The following is a 19,746-nucleotide window of genomic DNA, read 5'->3' as shown; positions in this document are numbered from 1 at the left end:
ATTAAAGAATAACAAATTTAAATCAAAAAAAGTTTCAGAAAAGAGGTATAATAAGGCTTCATCACAGGAGAGGCTTGGGAGGCAGGATCACTATAGGGAAACAGCCTCTGTGTTGGGGAGATGAGCCTTGGTGAACCGAAAGCTTCTTTCCAACTGCTTTTCCTAAGATTAGAACATTACGCTATTCTCAGGATGAACAAGAGTTGAACACAGCAACTTCACTAAAGCTGAGGACATCTGGAGGCCCTGAGCTGTATTTTGACAACTTGCTTTAACCTTGGAGTGGCTGATTTGAGGAACGTCCCCCTTGACCACAGGTCCAGGGCCCCCACCTCTGCTGGCATGGACTTGTCCTCTATTGGGGACATACTGGCCCTGCCTTAGGCTCAGGTCTGACTGTGGCTGGGGCTCGAGTCCCAACACCTGACAGCCTTTTCCTTCTTGGTGGGCCGGGTAGATGGTAGGATAGTGTCACTACCCCAATTGTTGGTGTGAGTGTGGCTGAGTCACTGGTTCTGTTTGGGCTCTGGTTTTTTTGTCTCTGGAGGGAGGCTCCCACCCGATCCCTCCCTGAGTGATATCTTAGAATCTTCTTGGAATGTCTTCTCTGAGATTCTCTGATTAATAGATACCAAACAATGATTCGCTAAGCAAAAATGATTGAATGAGGTTGTTAACCCTGGCTAGCAGGCCCAGGGGACTCTGACCAGAGCTTCAAAGGCCACTAGCACACTATTCATTAACTGGGCTGTCCAGGTCCTGAGTTATATGACATGATTTTCCTAGGCAATGGTCAATGGAAATTCTGACCTAGTTAACAAGCAGGCCTTACTGGACCCCTCACTGCTCACATTACCTGCATGGTCGGCCTGGCCTTTCACTCCTAGTCCATGAGCTTTATTACCTGGGGCTTTTCTCCCTTCCTTCTTTCTCTGATACTACTAATCTTTTCTTCATCTAGATGATTTACTATATTATTTGTATTTTATATTTTGCTACCAAAACTCTTCAGAGCTAGAGGTTTCTTTCTTTTCTTTTTCCTTTCTTATTCCAAAATGCATTTTGTCCAAAGACAAAAGAGCCCAGTCTCTGGACTAAGACAGGCCTGGGTTTAGATTCCCCCCCACTTTTTTTTTTTTTTTTTTAACTTAGTATTGATTTTAGGAAAGTGAATTTGTTTTCACATAGGCTAAATGCAGAAACTAGGGACCACTTTATGTATTTCTGTGAGGATTAAAGAAGAGAATACATGATGAGAGCTGATATTGTACCCTACACAATAAAGGCTAGTTTTTGGAGTGCCCATCGCAGCTCAGTGGTTAACGAACCCAACTGGTATTCATGAGGGCGCAGGTTTGATCCCAGGCCTTGCTCAGCAGGTTATGGATCCCGCATTGCTGTGGCTGTGGTGTAGGCCAGCAGCTACAGCTCTGATTGGACCCCTAGCCTGGAAACTTCCATATGCTGCAGGTGCAGCCCTAAAAAGACAAAAAAAAAAAAAAAAAAAAAAAAAAAAAAATTAGTTTTCTTGTGCCAGCCTTCAGATTGCCATGAACAAGCCTCAGTAAGTGTCTATCCCTTATTTCTCCTTTAGCCTTACTCAAACTCAGACACCTCCTCAGTGTCAAGTGTACTCAGCTGAAGGACAGGGTACATCACGTGTATGCTCACCCCTGGGTGTTTGAGGTTGTGAGTTAGAATACTGTTCTTTTACACCTTCAACGACTGCAACATACATAAGCGTGTTTGAAAATTGAGCTGTACATGCTTCCTTTCTTGTTTGAGGTGAACACTTATTAATTTATTCAATACCAACTCTTTTCTCCTAGGACCTCCTGAGCCCTTCTACCTATACAGTCACTGTGGAGCTTTGGTGCACATATAGCTGTTGTGACTCCCACAGGTCCCCAGTTCAATTATAAAGAAATGAAACAGCAGCTCAAGAACAAAGCTTGATCCACGTTTAATTGGTCATCATGGGCCCATGTCTCAGGACTAATAACTTTCTTCCCCAGAAATTTGGCTTTTGCCTTGGGAGACTAATTTCACCTCTTTTTATAGGTGGCTGGATTTTGAAGAGTTTCATAAGTTTTCGGAGTTATTGTCCACATAAATACTCTGGTAAGTCCAGATATAGGTAGACACAGAAATGTGATTTGCAATGAGAGTCAAAAGAAGGAAATGCAAGGGAGTTACGGTTGTGGCTCAGTGGTTAACGAATCTGACTAGGAACCATGAGGTTGCGGGTTTGATCCCTGGCCTTGCTCAGTGGGTTAATGATCCAGCATTGCCGTGAGCTGTGGTGTAGGTTGCAGATGCGGCTTGGATCCTACGTTGCTGTGGCTCTGGTGTAGGCTGGCGGCTCCAGCTCTGATTTCACCCCTAGCCTGGAAACCTCCATATGCCCCAGGAGTGGCCCTAGAAAAGGCAAAAAATAAAGACAAAAAAAAAAAAAAAGAGGAAGAAAATGCATGGAGGGAAACGTAGATGAGAGGGAATAACCTTGCAGCCCCTGGTCCCATTGATACCAAAGGGCCACCTGCCCCCCTGCTTACATTAGCTCTCCATGCACCCTTCCAATAATGTTCTTATTTTTGCCTTAATTAGTTCAGGTTGCATTCTGTTACTTGCCTATCATAGAATATTGAATATAGTTCCCTGTGCTATACAGTAGGACCTTGCTTTTTATCCATTCTTATATACAACGGCTTACACCTGCTAACCCCAACCTCCCGCTCGATCCCTCCTCCAACCCCCTCCGCCTTGACAACCACAAGTCTGTTCTTAAGTCCCTGAGTCTGTCTCAGAAAAGTATTTTAAAGGCTAGGTGTCCCAAGGTGTGCGATCAGCTCCTGCACAGTTCTCTGATTGACAGTGAGGGAAAAGGGCCGAGTCACAGGGATTAACGTGACCTATCCTCAGGCTCCAGTAAATGGGGAGCTACATGCTCATGGTCATCAAACAGTTAATTTCTTCCATTTGGTGGGCATTTTAGCATCTGTAAAACAACTCCGCAAATGTGCTACTGTTCCTTGTTAAACAGGTCCTTCTGAGAGGAGCTACAGCAGAGGACCTGTATGGAGGGTCTGCCTCAGGAAGGCCCCTTAGGGTCCTGCTCAGTTACACCCTTTGCATATGCAAAGGTAAGCGAAAGCCTATGGCCAAGGTAGATCTCAGGGTATTGGGAGAGGATGGAAAGAGCCAGCAGCTTTCTTTGAAGCTGGTGAGAGAAGAGGTGGGAAAGAGGTCATGTGGGAGAGGCTGAATGTCCTTGAAAGCATCCTAGCCTTCAGCTTGCTGCCACATTCACGTGGTCTGTGAGTGACCAGGTGGAGGTGCAGTGGGAGGAATCTGGGGAACGATTTGTCTCCCCAAGGCCCCCTGTGCCGAGTTCTGGGGATTCAGAGCTTCCCAGGTCAGAAGAGGTGCTAAGAGCCCAGAGGGCCAGCAAGGGTTATGTTCAGAATAAAAAACAAACGAGTTCCCGTCGTGGCGCAGTGGTTAACGAATCCAACTAGGAACCATGAGGTTGCAGGTTCGATCCCTGCCCTTGCTCAGTGGGTTAAGGATCTGGCATTGCTGTGAGCTGTGGTGTAGGCCGCAGATGTGGCTTGGATTCCACGTTGCTGTGGCTGAGGCGTAGGCTGGTGGTTCCAGCTCCGATTAGACCCCTAGCCTAGGAAACTCCATATGCCACGGGAGTGGCCCTAGAAAAGGCAAAAAGACAAAAAACAAAACAAACAATCTATTTGAACATCAAGCCCAGAGCCAAATATCCAGGATCCCAGATTTTTTTGTTAGGTCTATCCTGTCACCAAAATGATTTTCACTGTGTATCTGAGAGCATTCATAACCCCACCCAGGGGACAATGATGCAACTGATGCAACTTCATAAGATTGCATTGTTCAGAGTCTGGGTGGGGTTTTGAGGCAGGAGGATATATATATATATATATATAAATACCTGCAGTACCCATGTGATACTCGCATCCTTAAGGATAAGGAGGATTTACTCAGGCAAAATGAGGGAGCTGGGACTGGCATTCCAGGCCTTAGACATCATGTGAGCAAAGGTCTGAAGGGAGAAAGAACATGTTTTGGGTGCTGAGCGTATTTCGAGTGGCTGCAGCACAGAGTTTGAGGCACGTTTTCAGTTCCCCCAGAAACAGACTCTAGGGCAGAGATGTCAAGGTAAGAAGTTCCTGGAAAGTGCTTTCACTTGAGGGCATCTCTCAGGGAGAGGGAAGCAGGACTTGGCAGTGGGAGAAATCAGGCTGTGATACAGTTACAATAGGGATCTCAGCTTGTCCCATGGTGAGTTCTAGACCTGGGATGGCTCTTTAAACTTGTCACAGGGGTTCCTGTCGTGGCGCAGCGGAAATGATCCGACTAGGAACCATGAGGTCGTAGGTTCGATCCCTGGCCTCGCTCAGTGGGTTAAGGATCTGGCGTTATCATGAGCTGCGGTGTAGGTTGCAGATGCGGCTCAGATCTGGCTGTGGCTGTGGTGTAGGCCTGCAGCTACAGCTCTGATTAGACCCCTAGGCTAAGAACCTCCATATGCTGTGGGTGTGGCCCTAAAAGGACAGAAAGGCAATAAATAAATAAATAAATAAACTTGTCACAGATTGAAGCAAGAAAAAAGTCTTTGTATTTTCCACTGATCTTGGATAAACCAGGGATGAAGGAGTAACCTTGATAGAAGGCAAATCTGGAAAAGGGCTTTGCTGTGAGTTGTCAACCGGCCGCCTTCCAGTGACTGAAGATAGAAAGACCTGGGACTTGAAGGGGTTTCAGGCAGCACAGCACAGATCCACCGTCAAGAGTGAGTTTGTAAAAGATGCAGTTAGAGTGGTAAGCACCTACCAGGGGATACATGGCCTTATAAACAGTATTTATAGGTTTGGACATCTTTTTTTTTTTTTTTTAAACAACGGGGAGCTACTGAAGGATTTTAAGCTGGAGGTTAAATCAATACAACCATGTTTGTATTTTAAAAGGATCATCATGGCTGCTGTGCAGAGAATTGATTGGAGAGAATATTGGAGTCAGGGAGCCCTGTGAGGAAGTGGCTGTAGTCACTAAAGAGAGACGTGATAAGAGTTTGAATTTACTATGTTGACTCTTAAAAATGCACAACCTGAAAGTTGAGAGTTAAGTTTTATTGGGGGTGAAATTAGGACTTAAGGCTGGAAGACAGCACCTCCGAGAAAACTTCCAAGGAGGTGATGGGGGTGGGGGGGGGCTAGGATATATAGGAGTTTTTGCAAAGAGGGGAAGGTTGTAGGAACAAAAGGTTTACAGATGGGAATTCCCATTGTGGTGCAGCAGGAAAGAATCCGACTAGCATCCATGAGGATGCAGATTTGATCCCTGGCACCAGCCTGTGAGTTAAGGACCTGGTGTTGTCGTGAGCTGTGGTGTAGGTTGCAGACAGGCCAGAAGCTACAGCTCTGATTTGACCCCTAGCCTGGGAACTTCCATATGCCTAGGGTGCGGCCCTAAAAAAAATAAAGTAAAATAAAAAGGTTAACAGATAACCAGATTTACAAAACAAAACAAAACAAAACAAAACAAAACATAAAACAGTTTCTGTAGGAAGATGTAAGGGTCTGGGCTTCCTGGAATCACTCCTTTGATAGGCCCTCTGATGTGGGCCAGGCTTGGTCTCTTTTCTGAGTTCCCTCAGGGCTCACTGGCCCACCCTTGGGAGTGGCTGTTCTCACAGAAGGTATCTTTTGCTTTGTCTGCTAACTACTGCCCCAGATAGCTCTGAAATACTGCCCCAAAGAGGAAAGGAGAAATATCAAGATAGAAGTCTTAAGGGTGAAGGGGCAGGAGCATGCGGCCTGCACACATCTTACAGAAGTTTGCTACTAGTCACACACATCAGTCATCATGGAAAGATCTTAGTGTTTTTCTAGATATGAGGATATGAAAGAATTGGGCTCCTGGAGTTCCCGTCGTGGCTCGGTGGTTAACGAATCCGACTAGGAACCTTGATGTTGCGGGTTCGATCCCTGGCCTTGCTCAGTGGGTTAACCATCTGGCGTTGCCGTGAGCTGTGGTGTAGGTTTCAGACATGGCTCGGATGCCGTGTTGCTGTGGCTGTGGTGTATGCCAGTGGCTCCAGCTCCGATTCGACCCCTAGCCTGGGAACCTCCATATGCCGCAGGAAGCGGCCCTAGAAAAGGCAAAAAGACACACACACACACACACACACACACACACAAGAATTGGGCTCCTAAAAATAGCTATCTGAAGATCTGTTCTTCCAGAGCACAGAGGGCCTCACTCCTGGTCTCCACCCTGAGCTCCTCTCCGGAGGTGCTGCGGGTCGGCACCTGCAGTGGCTCATGTTTTACTCCATGTAGAGGCTGATGGCAAGTGCCTTCCATAAACAACTAAGTGGAGGTGGGAAAGAGAAAAGTGGATCAATTAATGAGATAAAGAAAAAACAAAGTTAATGGTATCTACTTATGGATAGATGGAACTTGGGGGTGATGGAGAAAAATGGATGAAGCCACAGTTTCTGGTCTGGGAATCTAAAATAAGGAATTTGGCTAAAGACAATGCAGGATGGTTTCCATTTCCTATCCCTTCTTTCTGCCACACAGACAGTTGCACTTGGCAATACCTTGCACTGAGGAGAGACCGTGTCAGCGTCACTGCGAATGAGATAGGAGTGGAGGTTTCTACTTCTAAGATGAAGCCATAGGATGCCCGGTGCTGCAGGGAGGTCATGTGTGGAGATGGTAGAGGCACAGAATCAAAGCAACAGAGAGGCCTAATTATGCTGATACTGGAAAGATGGTACTGGAATCCGGGTTCTTGCTCACGGCAGTCGAAGAATGAACTTCGTGAACACACAGGCAGCGAGCAAGTAAAGTCTTTATTAAAGAAAAGCAGATAGCTCCCCGGAGAGGGGGAGAAGAGCCCCCTTTCTCTCTTGTCCTATAGGGGGTTTTATTCCTTAAAGTTGGGGGGTGGGTACCAACATGGGGTCCAGACAGTTGTGGATTTCTCCCATTGGCCTTGTTCAATTACCCACATGAGTCCTTGTCCAATAGGGTCCTAGGGTTGGAAATATCCTATAAGTCTCAGTTTCTTTGTCCTTTTCTTCCTGTAAACTGAGTCACAGGGGATTAATGTCCATCTGGGCACAGGTACACTCCCTTTAATAAACAAGGCCTGTGGGGATGTTACTCCCTGGAGCCCTTAAGCTACAAATGTTAATCAATGGCCATAGCAAAGAATGCATGGGAGCCCATGCTCCTACACTGACCACCTGAGTTAATATTCTGCTTCAATGCCATGGAGGACAGCTGCTCTGGATTGTTGCCCAGTCAAGAGAGGAGAACTCTGTGTGAGCTGGAAAGAAACTGTGTATGTTGTGCTTTGAGATTTTGTGGCCGAAACTCGGCCTCTTCAGATTTTGTGGAATAGAAATGTGGAGCCAGAGTTTTGGGTGAAGGGGAAAAAAGACAGCTTTCCTGCTCTGCCAGACAAGACAAAGATGGGTCACAGCAGGCTAGTGCCCTAAAGACTGTTCTTCCCCTGGTTTTTTTAGTTTGGGAGTGGAAAACAGCAGCAGGTAAGGATGAGGGTAGAGGTAAGGTTGTATTATTTTCAAAGCTGGTGCTCAGTGGTCTGGTGCTCTTCTTTCCAGAATGAAGAATGCTTCATTAACATCTTCCCTTTGTTGGGGTTTTCATTCTGCAGAAGAGCTCAAAGATATTGATAGCTTTATTCATTGAGGAGGACCCAGGACCCTACCCCAAGGCTGCCCTATGATCTCTTGATGGCTCCTCCCTGTTCTCTGTATCCCCTGCCCTGATTAGCAACTCAGGAAAGGTCAAAGAGGCTGAGTGAGGCCTATTTCCTAAAAAGCAATGGGGGACATAGGCTTTTGTGCCAGGCGCTGTTTACTCTTGCAGAATAAAGCTAGCCTATCCTGATAAATACTGGGACATAGAAAGAGAGAGAGAGAGAGAGAGAGAGAGAGAGAGAGAGTGTGTGTGTGTGTGTGTGTGTGTGTGTGTGTGTGTGTGTGTGTGTGTGTTGGGCTGGAGACAAAAAGAAGGCAGTAGAAAAGGCAGAATATAAACTGAGTTTTACAAATGTCAAGTTAAAGATAACAGAGATATTTAAGTGGACATGTCCAGTGTACGGTGACAACATGGGTAAGGAATTTGCAGCAAAATCTAGACTGGGCATCGGAGCCAATAAGTGAAGCTGTGTGAGGAATTAGATTTGTAAACCATCTGAGTGTTTTGTTTTCCTGGGAATGGTCTTTGTTGGTTGGTCCTTTAGAGAAAGCAACAGAATTCCAGAAAACATTACCCTTTACTTTTAGGATTACATAAGTCATTCTAACGGCAGTCGAAGAATGAACTTCGTGAACACAGAGGCAGCGAGCAAGCAATACGATAGAAAATTATTTTCAATACGATAGAAAATTATTTTCTTTTTTTTCCCCTACTTCGTGATACTGTAGGCCTCTGGGGCCCCGGGCTTGAATGTAAATGGAAGAGCCATCGTCCACTTCACTGATAGGCAGGAAAGCCAAACGATTACTCTTAACCTTCTGCAACCAGCTTTTCCGTAAGTGATGTCTGTCTCAAACTCAAACTGGATCTTTTGATTGCACAAATATGTACCAATATAATATTGTGGGCAGCTGTGAGGTAATCGGAATGTCATTATTGTAGACACAAAAGCTAGCAGAGCTACTTGGTAATGAAATTTAACATAATGTAACTGGACTTGATAATGCTGCATATAGTGTTGCTTCAGGGGGCTAGAAATACAAGGCAGAATCTGATATGAATTCAGCCTGCACTCTCTTAAGATGCTGAAACTGACTCTGATTTCAGCAGCAAAAAATGCCTGGGCATAACATTTCCACCACGCTGCCAGGAGGGCAGAGACACGAAGTGGGTTCGGCTTGGCTCAGGCTCTACACAGTTGTTGTCCTGCACACCGACAAGCTTTACGGGAGAAAATGTGCTGAACTGGTGTATTTATTATCATTTCAGAAACTGAGCTGCAGAAGGATTGAGTGACCTTTTAAAAAATACCCCAAACTACGAGGGCCAAAGCTAAAACCCACGTTTGGTTCTCTTTGGTTCCAAAGCCCACACTGTTTTAAATGAGATTGTTTCAGGGCTATTATTTACATCCCTCTATGTTGTGTAAGGGATGCATTCCTCTTTCTCCCTTCCTCCCTTCCTCCCTCCCTTCCTTCCTTCCTTCCTTCCTTCCTTCCTTTCTTTCTTTCTTTCTCCCATTCTTTCTTTTTTGGTCCTTAGAGCTTTGAAACATTTTAGAAACAGTTGTTAGTCTCCAATCTCCTCTTGGTGTGTCTGTGAGCGTGGAAATGCTTCCCTTCTCTCTCTTCTGGTGTTCACTGAAGCAGCTGCTCAAAATGACTCAGCTTTTCCAGTAGGCTGTGGTTTCTGCCTCACCGTGGGGAGGGAAGAACCCATAACTTACCGTCCCTGTACAACACACCAAAAGGTGTCATTTCTGATAAGAAGAAGCCCCGTCTTTGTCCGGAACCACCATCCTGCCTTCAACCCTCACACATCCATCTCATCTGGTGCTGTATCTCCTTTTCCTCATTCTGTTCTGATGGAACACCTTCCTTACCGAAGGGCTGGTTATCACCATCTCTGTGAGGAAATAGGGGGTGAACACCACCAGGACCCCCACTCACGAATACAAACTCTCCTCTATTCTACAAAAAGAGGAAACACAATTGCTGAATGTTAATAGCCCACGAGAGATTAGAATTTAAGATTAGGTAAGATCTGGCTAATGCATTTATTATCCAAAGGTGAATGATAGTGAAGGGAGGGGCAGAGCAAGGGCATAACTCAGAGAGGAAACTAATTTGTATTGAGTGCCTCTTATAAATCTGGTACAGAATCTTTTCTCCTTTTCAACTTTTCCATTCATGGATTCTCACTAGATGAATGAAATTACGCTACAATGAAAGCCCTGTATTTTACCAATCGAGGGGGTTAATAGTAACGTTAGGTCATTTTGGTGACTGTGTTTCTTGAGTCATAGACAGGAAGTCTGCCACACAAGACAGAGATAATTGATGGTCATGATTAACCCCATTAGAGTAGATAAGTACGGGATAAGTGCTGAAATGAAAAGACATGATGGGGGGGGGATAATAGAGATAATTTTTTTAAAGTTAAAAGTGATAAAGAAATGGGTGAGTGTTGCACAAGTGTATAGAATGACACATTTTTCAATAAGACCGAATCCAAAGGATATATCACGAATCCTGAAATACTTGAAGGAAGGTCCTAGGTCTGTAGCAGTGAAATGAATAAGCAAGAGATGAGGGAAAGTGATTGAAAAAAAATCCTTAGCCCTCTGTGCTGGGCCAGGATGGAAGCGGCATCCCAGAGTTCCAGAGATGTGGCTGATCCCTTCGCACCACAGCGGGAACTCCAGGCAGAGGAGACTCTTGATCATCAGGACATTTGGGAAGTCCTATCAGGAGCGTATATTTTCTCATAACTCAGCAGCTGTTATCTAGGTTGTGTGCTGGATGAAGGGGTTGGTGCCAGTTCAAGGTTCCCACAGACCACTTGGCCAAATAAAATGGATACCAGGATGGTAATGCCATGGAATAGCTTATCTAAACTTTTGACATTTTTTTTTTTTTTTTTTTTTGTCTTTTTGCCTTTTTCTAGGGCCTGCGGCATATGGAGGTTCTCAGGCTAGGGGTCTAATCAGAGTTGTAGCTGCCGGCCTATGAAACAACCACAGCAACTTGGGATCCGAGCCGAGTCAGCGACCCACACTACAGCTCAGGGCAACACCTGGATCCTCAACCCACTGAGCAAGGCCAGGGGTCGAACCCGAAACCGCATGGTTCCTAGTTGGATTCGTTAACCACTGCGCCACAAAGGGAACTCCTTGACATTGGTTTCTTAAGCCTTCAGACTCCTGGTGGAACCTAAATCCCCCACTCCCCCACTGGGTCTTACCCTTTCAAACTTGACTGCCAGTGAAACCATGTATCAGACTCTAAATCATAATGTTTTGAAGTAAAAGACTTTTCCTTTAGTCACTCCTCAGTCGCAAAAGGCTGACTGAGGAAGAGTTACTAATGAGGAAATGTTGCAACTAAAAACTAGTTAAAACAGTCTCCTTTATGTGATGTCCTGCCTTGGCCCATTAACTTGTTACTCATAGTTACTTTCTGGTTAGCATTATATCACACCTAGCATTTGGCTTCTCACAAAAGACCTCTGCTTTCTTTTACTAATGGTTACTTTCTAGAGTTATATTGCACCTGCTGTTTTCTTTTGCAATTGAGACCCTCCCTAACACCCCTCCCTTATAAGCGATCTTCATTCCAGAGAGAAGGTCAAGGAACAATAACTCCAAAGACAACTAGAAACCATCCCCGGACCCACTGGTGCTGCCTTGATGACTCTGAAATGATCTACGGACGAAGAACAATACAGACACCTGCGTCAACAACCCTGTCTCCTGAGCTAAAGCTATCACCTCCTTGCTATCCCCTCGCAAGGTAGGACGTAGTTTTGAGGCACTAGCCTACTGTGTCCTCCTTTGCTTGGCAAAGCAGTAAAGCTGTTCTTTCTCTTCCTCAACATTCTCTCTCTGAGACTTAATTGATGCCAGTGTACAGAGGCCACATTTTCAGCTACACCAGGTTTTCAACATCTCCAGCTTGTAGATGGTAGCTGGTGGGACCACTCAGCCTTCATAATCACATGAGCCAATATATTAGAACATAGCTTACATATATGTATTGAAAAAATGAAACCAAAAAAATGAAACAAAAAATGAAAAAAAAAAAAGAAACCAAAAAAATGAAACCAAAAAAATGAAGCACCTCCAGCAGGGGTTTTTGAGCTAAACCATATTTCATGCCATAATGGTGGCATCCTCTCTTCTTGGGAGAAGACCTAGACACTGGCTGACTTTCCTTTTTTTATAATTTTTACCTCTCAGTTGATTCTGTTCTGCAGCCAGTGTGTGACCCATTGGTTGAGGAGTTCAGAAATGAAGTGATGGGTGTGTAAATGAAAGGGCTTTTGAAGACTGGGTGTGCTCGTGTTGTATATTTAGGATGATTGCCTCAAGCTGGTGGAGGCTGCACAGGCTCAAAGCTTTCTCACAGTTGGTCTATTAAAACCAGCGATGAGCCAGTCAGTGCTATTGCCAGGTGCTGACAATGACTCTTTCACTTGCGAAGAGGTCACTGAGAAAATGGCTGACCTTATTCACACATTTTCACATAGATGAGGCAGTCAGGTTTTGAAAAAGATTTCTACATAAATACATATCAGCAAAGAGGATAAGATTATCTCTGGTTTTAAGTCATTTTAGGGAATGCATTTGGACCACAAGCTAAAACATTGGAGTCGCTTTGGATTGTAAAGACATTGGCTTGAGATCAGCCTTTTGCAAACTGACCCTTTGCAAGTAAAAGAGTGTCTGCATGTTTCTCACAGGTTATTTTATTTAATCCGCAAAGCAACTCTATAAAATTGCTGTTATGCTTCCTATTTTGATTTTTTTTTCCACTTTTTAGGGCTGCACTAGCGGCATATGGAGATTCCCAGGCTAAGGGTCCAGTCAGAGCTACAGCTGCCGGCCTACATCACAGCCACAGCAATGCCAGACCCGAACCACGTCTGCCACCTACACCACAGCTTATGGCAATGTCGGATCCTTAATCCACTGAGTGAGGCCAGGGATCGAACCTGAAACCTCATAGTTCCAAGTTGGATTTGTTTCTGCTGTGCCACAATAGGAACTCACTATTTTGATATTTGAGTTGACCAAGCACATAAGATAAAATAACTTGACTAATGTCACATGACTAGTAAGGAATTTCAGCATAATTTTGACTTGAATACAAAGCTAAGAATCATTCTGATACACCATGAAGTCTCAGGAAACAAATACCTGAGGAATATTTGGAATTTTCATATAGTTTATGAAAAAAAGATTTAAAAAACTTTCAGTATAACCTGGAGTTCCTGTTGTGGCTCAGTGGTTAACGAATCCGACTAGGAACCATGAGATTGGGGGTTCGATCCCTGGCCTTGCTCAGTGGATTAAGGATCCAGCGTTGCCGTGAGCTGTGGTGTAGGTCGCAGATGCGGCTCAGATCCTGTGTTGCTGTGGTTCTGGTGTAGGCCGGTGGCTACAGCTCCGATTGGACCCCTAGCCTGGGAACCTCCATATGCCGAGGAAGTCGCCCAAGAAATGGCAAAAAGACAAAAACAAAACAAAAAAAAAAACAAAAAAACCTTTCAGTATAACCCATAAAGTTCTAAAATACAATTCTTTGCAAATGCACTTCCAAACGCATTTAGACTATTCAAATATGTTCCTTACAGAGTCATACTTCAGCCCTGGCTGACGATGGGTCATGTCATTCACGTTTGTGGCTCTATCATCTACGCTGATGATTTCTGAATCTACACTCCAGCAAAAATGGAAGCCAGTTGTCATCAGGTGTCTCCCTCTGGAGAACCTATTAGAATACCTAACAATAGATTCCAAACTGACTTAATTTTGGCCCCAAACTGCTTCTTCTGTAGCTAATGCTCCTACATAGTCAGGCGAGGTATGGCTTTACTTTTTTCAATTTTCTCTGCATGAATCTGGAATAGGCTACCCCTATTCCTTTATCTCCACATTCCCACTAGACATCTTATAAGTATTACTCCTTCCAATCTTTCTTATTTAACTCTATTTCAAACTTGTCCTTCTCAAGGACAAGTTCTCATCACCCTTGCCAAGACTCATGCAATAGTTTCCTGACTCATCTTCCAGTCTCCAATTGCATCTAATCTATCCTCTGTCCTGCCAGCATGATGATCTATCAACAAAGGCCATCCTGGCCATATCCTTCTCTTGTTGTGAATCTAGAATAACTTCCTGTCCCCAAATTCATTAGTTGCAAATGACAGGTACAAAAGAACCATACTGACTAGGGTTAATAGATGGTCCCTCCAAAAATGTGTTTTGAAAGATATTGGTTTTTCCAGAAATTAAAGAAAAGCTGACGGACCGAGGAGCTTGGTCAGTACCTCCTGCTCAGTCGCAGGGGTGTCACTACCTGAGTCACTCAGCCCCTCCTGTTCTACGTAGCAGTCACTGCACCCAAGATTCAGTTCTCAGGGGAGACAGTGATGGATGGGCTTGGTTTACATCACAGGAAAGTTCCAGAATATGGTAACGGTGGAGACCTATGAGACCTTTCACCAAGAATCCATGGACTGGAGAAAGAGCAAATCTCTAAAGGGGGGGAAAAAAAAAAAAAAGTAAAAAAGCAAACCCTGGGTGAGCAAAAACAATGGATTTATTTATTTTTTCTAATTTTTAAAGGTAAGTCTATATTTAGTGTGTCTCTGTCATTCGGTATCCAAAATTATCTGGCCCCTACCAGTTTTTCAAATATGTAGTGTTATATCTTGTTTCTCAGTCCAGAATTCTACTTACGTTATGCAACAAAATCCTACTTTCTTTTTTAAGACTCAGCTGACAAGTTACTTGCTTAGTAACGTCTTTCCTAATGCTGAAGCTGACAGCACTAAAGGCCTGAACCTAGTCAGAACACAGACTGGGACTTGAACCCATGTGCTGGGAACTCGAACCCAGCCTAAAGCCAGATTGGGACTTGAACCCACAGTTTTAAATTAGAATCACTCACCTGGTGTCTGGACCTACTGAGGTTTAGGTTCTTCATGCCTCCACGCAGAAGGAATTCAGCGAGAGACAGTGATAGGCAAGAAATAGATTTATTAAGACAGGATGCTAGTGAGAGATGGAAGCAGGCAGATAAGGAGTCTCTGTCCCAAGGGTTAGGTGGGCTACAGTTTTATCATCCAAGGGGGATGGGGGGTGGAAAAGACCCCCTCTTCCTCTTTCTAGATAGAGTAGTAGCTGCTCCTTGGTATCCAGTAAGGTGTGTATTCAAAGGAGCAGAAGGGCAGTCCTCAAACTCCTGCCCTTGGTCTGAATCTGAATGCAGGTCTCCTTGCATCCCCCACCCAATGACATGAGGCAGTTCTCACACCTCCACTAGTCCAGCAAGCCTTCCTTGTTCTGATGGCTTTCTTGAGCAATTATTAATTTACAGTGCTCTCCCAAAGTCCCTTAGGTTTCCCTCTCTACATGTGGGACTTCTACAGCTACCTGTGCCTACTCCATCCCTATCAACTCCACTGGGAAGCGCTGGCCACTGCACTCTTTTTGCTCTCATTAATCCTTAGCCTCTTTGTAGTAACGTTTATCAAGGCCCATAGCAATGATTTCTTTACAAGCTGGCTTCCCTGACTATACTGGATTGTTCTGTAAGGATTAGGTGTCATCAATCTCTGCATTCCACCAATAGAGTAGTGCCTGGAATATATTTGGAGTTCAATATATATATTTTTGAGTGAAATAACGAGTGAATAAAACTGCCTTATCTCAGCGTTGCCATCGTGGTTCAGCCATAAAGAATCCAACTAGTATTCTTGAGGATATGGGTTCGATCCCTGGCCTCGCTCAGTGGGTTAAGGATCCAGCATTGCCATGAGCTGTGATGAAGGTCACAGATGTGGCTCAGATCTCAAGTTGCTGTTGCTGTGGTGTAGGCCGGCAGCTACAGCTCAGATTAGACCCCTAGCCTGAGAACTCAACATGTCATGGTTACAGTCCTAAAAAGACAAAAAAAAAACCCAAACCAAAACATAAACCCTGCCTTTTCTCAAAGAATTGCTATTAAAAGTATGCTAAGAGAGTGAGATGGAAGACCTAGTTGTTATTTTCAAGTGCCTCTTGTAAAATAAAGCATTAATTAAAATTTTTTTTATTAGTTTTAGAGGTAACTATTCACATTCCCCATCGTTTCCTGTTTAAATATTTAAATTAGAATTTTGATGTTAAAGAAAATTTTGTTATTATTCATAGGCACAACTTTTTCCTCTAATAAGCTTTTGCTGTTAGCTTTTTCTCCCTTGTAGTCTTTTATGATCTTCTTTGCTTTCATGCATTTTCTTGGTTTTGCGGGTTTCTTTTGAGTCCTATCATTATGAGATTTCAAAGACCCCCTTCCCCCGAAAACCAAGCAGGGCCCTGTGGGGTTCCTGGGCACAAGAGTTTTTCTGCATCCACCATTTCCTGTTTTGGGGGAATGGGCTTTCCCTGAGTTCCAAAAAGCAGGTTCAAACAGTTGCTAATCAGGGAAGGGAGGGGATGCAAAGGCCTGTGAGGAGCAGTCAAGAGACCACAGTGCAGCCTTGGGGCAGGGTCCTGGTTCCCCCCTCATGGAATATACATCACAATATCTTTTTTTTTTTCTTTTTGTCTTTTTTTTTAGGCTCACACCTGTGACATATGGAGGTTCCCAGGCTAGGGGTCGAATCAGAGCTGTAGCCTCTGGCCTATACCACAACCACAGCAATGCCAGATCTGAGCCATGTCTGCAACCTACACCACAGTTCACGGATCCTTAACCCACTTAGTGAGGCCAGAGATAGAACCTGCGTCTTCATGGATCCTAGTCAGGTTCATTTCCGCTGACCCATGACAGGAACTCTTATATAACAATACCTTTGAGTTCTTCCACAGAACAGAAACCCCCAACAAACGGAAGATGTTGATGGAGCACTTTTCACTCTAAAAGAAAGATCTTCAGAACCAATCCTGGGACCACCTAAACACCAGCTTTGAAAAACAATGCAAGCTCTCATCTACCCTGATCCTTATCAATGGCTCTATTTTCCACTCCCAAACTATAAAATCACCTTCCAATCTTTCCCAAGGAGGGCACAGTCTTTAAGGCATTAGCTTGCTGTGGCTCCCTTTGCCTGGCAAAGCTATAAAGCTATCTTGTTCTCCTTCACCCAAAACTCTGTCTCCGTATTTGTATTTGGCACCTGCAACAAAGGCTGAGTTTTGGCCACCCCACCCCATCCCCTGCCTATTCGCAGCATAACCTCTGTAGGAAGTTCTTGAACTAGAGTGTAGACCAAGTTGGAGGTAAAATGAAACCTTTGTTAGGGCCTCTCTCTCTTTTCCTTCCAGGCTCAAATTGGATGCATTCTCTTGGCCCATTAGAGGATTCTTGGTGCCTATTGGTCTAAACCAAATACTCTCTCTACTATGTCTTAATCGGCTAATGCATACTATATAAATAGCTGTGCATGCAATTCTATGTTGGAAAATGAAAATGATGTCGAAATTGCTGTTAAAAAAAGTAAAAAAAACAAAACAAACAAAAAACCAAGGGAAAAGTAAACCAAAGTTCCTGTTTAATTATTGGGAGAGATTAGAAGCTTTTGAGCATAATTAATACATCCCTAGACCTGGGCCCAGCATCCTGAACTATTACCAGTGGGGGAGCTATTGCAAGATCATCTTTTCCATTTCGTGGAAATGCTAAGTTTTCACTTGTTTCAATTTTTTCAGCAATGTATGACTAGAGACCAAATCTGCGTTAACTGGTAAATTTCCCCAGAAGAGTGGAGTTTCCCTTGAGTGTTTTTACAATGTATAACCAGTCAGTGAAAAAACCCTGTGATCCTTCCCTAGTTCTCCAGCTCCTCCTACATTCTCTTCACCTCAGGAATCAGTGGAGTGGAAAGGAGCTGGAAAGAATATCCATGCTGTGATGAACACTTGAACAGAAGGCTGGATAGAGAGGGATGTGTGCCCTGAGCTTGGGGTCAACCACTTCATCCTTGACTGTGAACTTGCATAGTTCGTTGAGTCTCAGTCTTTCATCTGTGAAAACAGAAATCAGGATAATAATTACAATTTCTACCATCATGGACTGACGATTGCAAGGATCCAAAGAGATTATGTGTACACACAAACACATAGTATGTATTATGTATTATATAGACATATAGATGTGCATATACAGACATGTATTTGTTGTTTTGTTGTTGTTGAGATTTAAGTTTTATTTAGGGCAAAATTAGGACTTAAGCCTGGGAGACAGCATCTCAGGAAGCCCTGAGAAACTGCTCTAAGGAAGTGAGGGGGAGCTAGAATATATGAGTTTTTGCAAGAAAGGGAAGGTAGTAGGAACAAAAGATTTATAGAAAAGCAGTTTCTATGTGAAGATGTAAAGCTCTGGGCTTACTAGAATCACTGCTTTGATATGCACCTCAGCTACAGGACAATATTCCTTTTTTCTTTCCGGAATTCCCTCAGGGCTCACTGGTCCACACCTTGGGAGTGGCTGCATTCACAGATGACCAAGACATCTTTTGTTTGGTCCACTTAACTACAGCCCAGGAGGCAGTGTTTCAGACAGCTCTGAAATACCAGACATATATTGTAATTACAATGTGTAAAATCCTCCTGTCTTCTTCAGCTGCCCAATCCAAAGAGAGCAGCACCTTGTGGGCAGAAGTTTTCTTTATGTCTCATTGAAATCCTTTATTCTGAAATTTTAGTGAACTCAGTGGAGTGTTATTGGGGCGGGTAGTGTACGTAGTGTGGGGGCCCTGGACAGAGGGATGGTCACGTCCTTGATGGCAAGGAGCCTGACAGGGCGAGAGATCCTCACACTACTCAGAACAGTGCACAACGTAAAACTCAGGAATTGTTTATTTCTGGAATTTTCCATTTAATATTTTCAGACCATGATTGACTGTGGGCAACTGAAACCACAGAAAGGGAAACTGTGGGTGAGAGGGGACTATAGTTTAAACATCACGAAAATTTCCAGTGTCCTGTCCATTTTTACCGCATCTGGCTAAGAGCTAGTGTTAAGAAAGTTATTTGAGGAGTTCCCATTGTGGCGAAGTGGAAACAAATCCAACTAGGAACTATGAGGTTGCAAGTTCAATCCCTGACCTCGCTCCATGGGTTAAGGATCCGGCATTGCCATGAGCTGCGGCTCAGATCTGGCATTGCTGTGGCTGTGGTGTAGGCCTGCAGCTGCAGCTCCAATTGGACCCCTAGTCTGGGAACCTCCATATGCTGCAGGTGCAGCACTAAAAAGCAAAAAAAAAAAAAAAAAAAAAAAAAAAAAAGAAAGAAAGAAAAAGAAAAAAGAAAGAAAGTTGTTTGATCGATGTCCTTCTTTCCTAGGAAATATCCAAAGGTGCTAATTCCCTCCACTGTTCCTGTGTAATGAAGGCTGTGAAAATCACAAGAAGAGGGGATGCAGCACTTTTCTTCTCACCTGAGAGGTAGCTCACTCAAGGAGCGTGGTCATATTGGAAGAAGATGTGACATGGTGGACTCCAACCTTTCTAGTTATGCATACACTACACCCCCAATTTTTGAACTGGCACCCCCAGTTCATATGCCCTAGCATTATTGGTTATTATCTCAAAGCAACCATTTATGGGCATTCATCTGATCAATCTTTATATAAGTCCAAATTGCAGGTAAACATGATCTTTTTTTGTGTGATTTCTTGGTAGTTCTTGTTAGTGTGTATATGCAAAACTGCATCACTTTGTTGTACAGTAGAAATGATCAAAACGTTGTAAATCAGGTATACTTCAATCAAACTTTTTAAGGAGTTCCCGTCGTGGCGCAGTGGTTAACAAATCCGACTAGGAACCATGAGGTTGCCGGTTTGATCCCCGACCTTGCTCAGTGGGTTACGGATCCAGCGTTGCCTTGAGCTGTGGTGTAGGTCGCAGACGTGACTCGGATCCTGAGTTGCTGTGGCTCTGGCGTAGGCTGGTGGCTACAGCTCTGATTAGACCCCTAGCTTGGGAACCT

General features: G+C 44.1%; 1 long non-coding RNA gene across 1 annotated transcript; it reads left to right on the top strand.

Annotated features, from left to right (window-relative positions):
• LOC110261502 lies at window positions 7,342–19,581 on the top strand. Its single transcript, XR_002345637.1, has 4 exons — window positions 7,342–7,594; window positions 8,498–8,604; window positions 11,388–11,560; window positions 19,102–19,581. It is a non-coding gene; the product is annotated as an uncharacterized LOC110261502 (long non-coding RNA).

This window comes from Sus scrofa, chromosome 7 (genome assembly GCF_000003025.6).
Source record: "Sus scrofa isolate TJ Tabasco breed Duroc chromosome 7, Sscrofa11.1, whole genome shotgun sequence".
In the NCBI taxonomy this organism is placed as follows: Eukaryota; Metazoa; Chordata; class Mammalia; order Artiodactyla; family Suidae; genus Sus; species Sus scrofa.
This window is presented reverse-complemented; position numbering and strand designations above follow the sequence as displayed.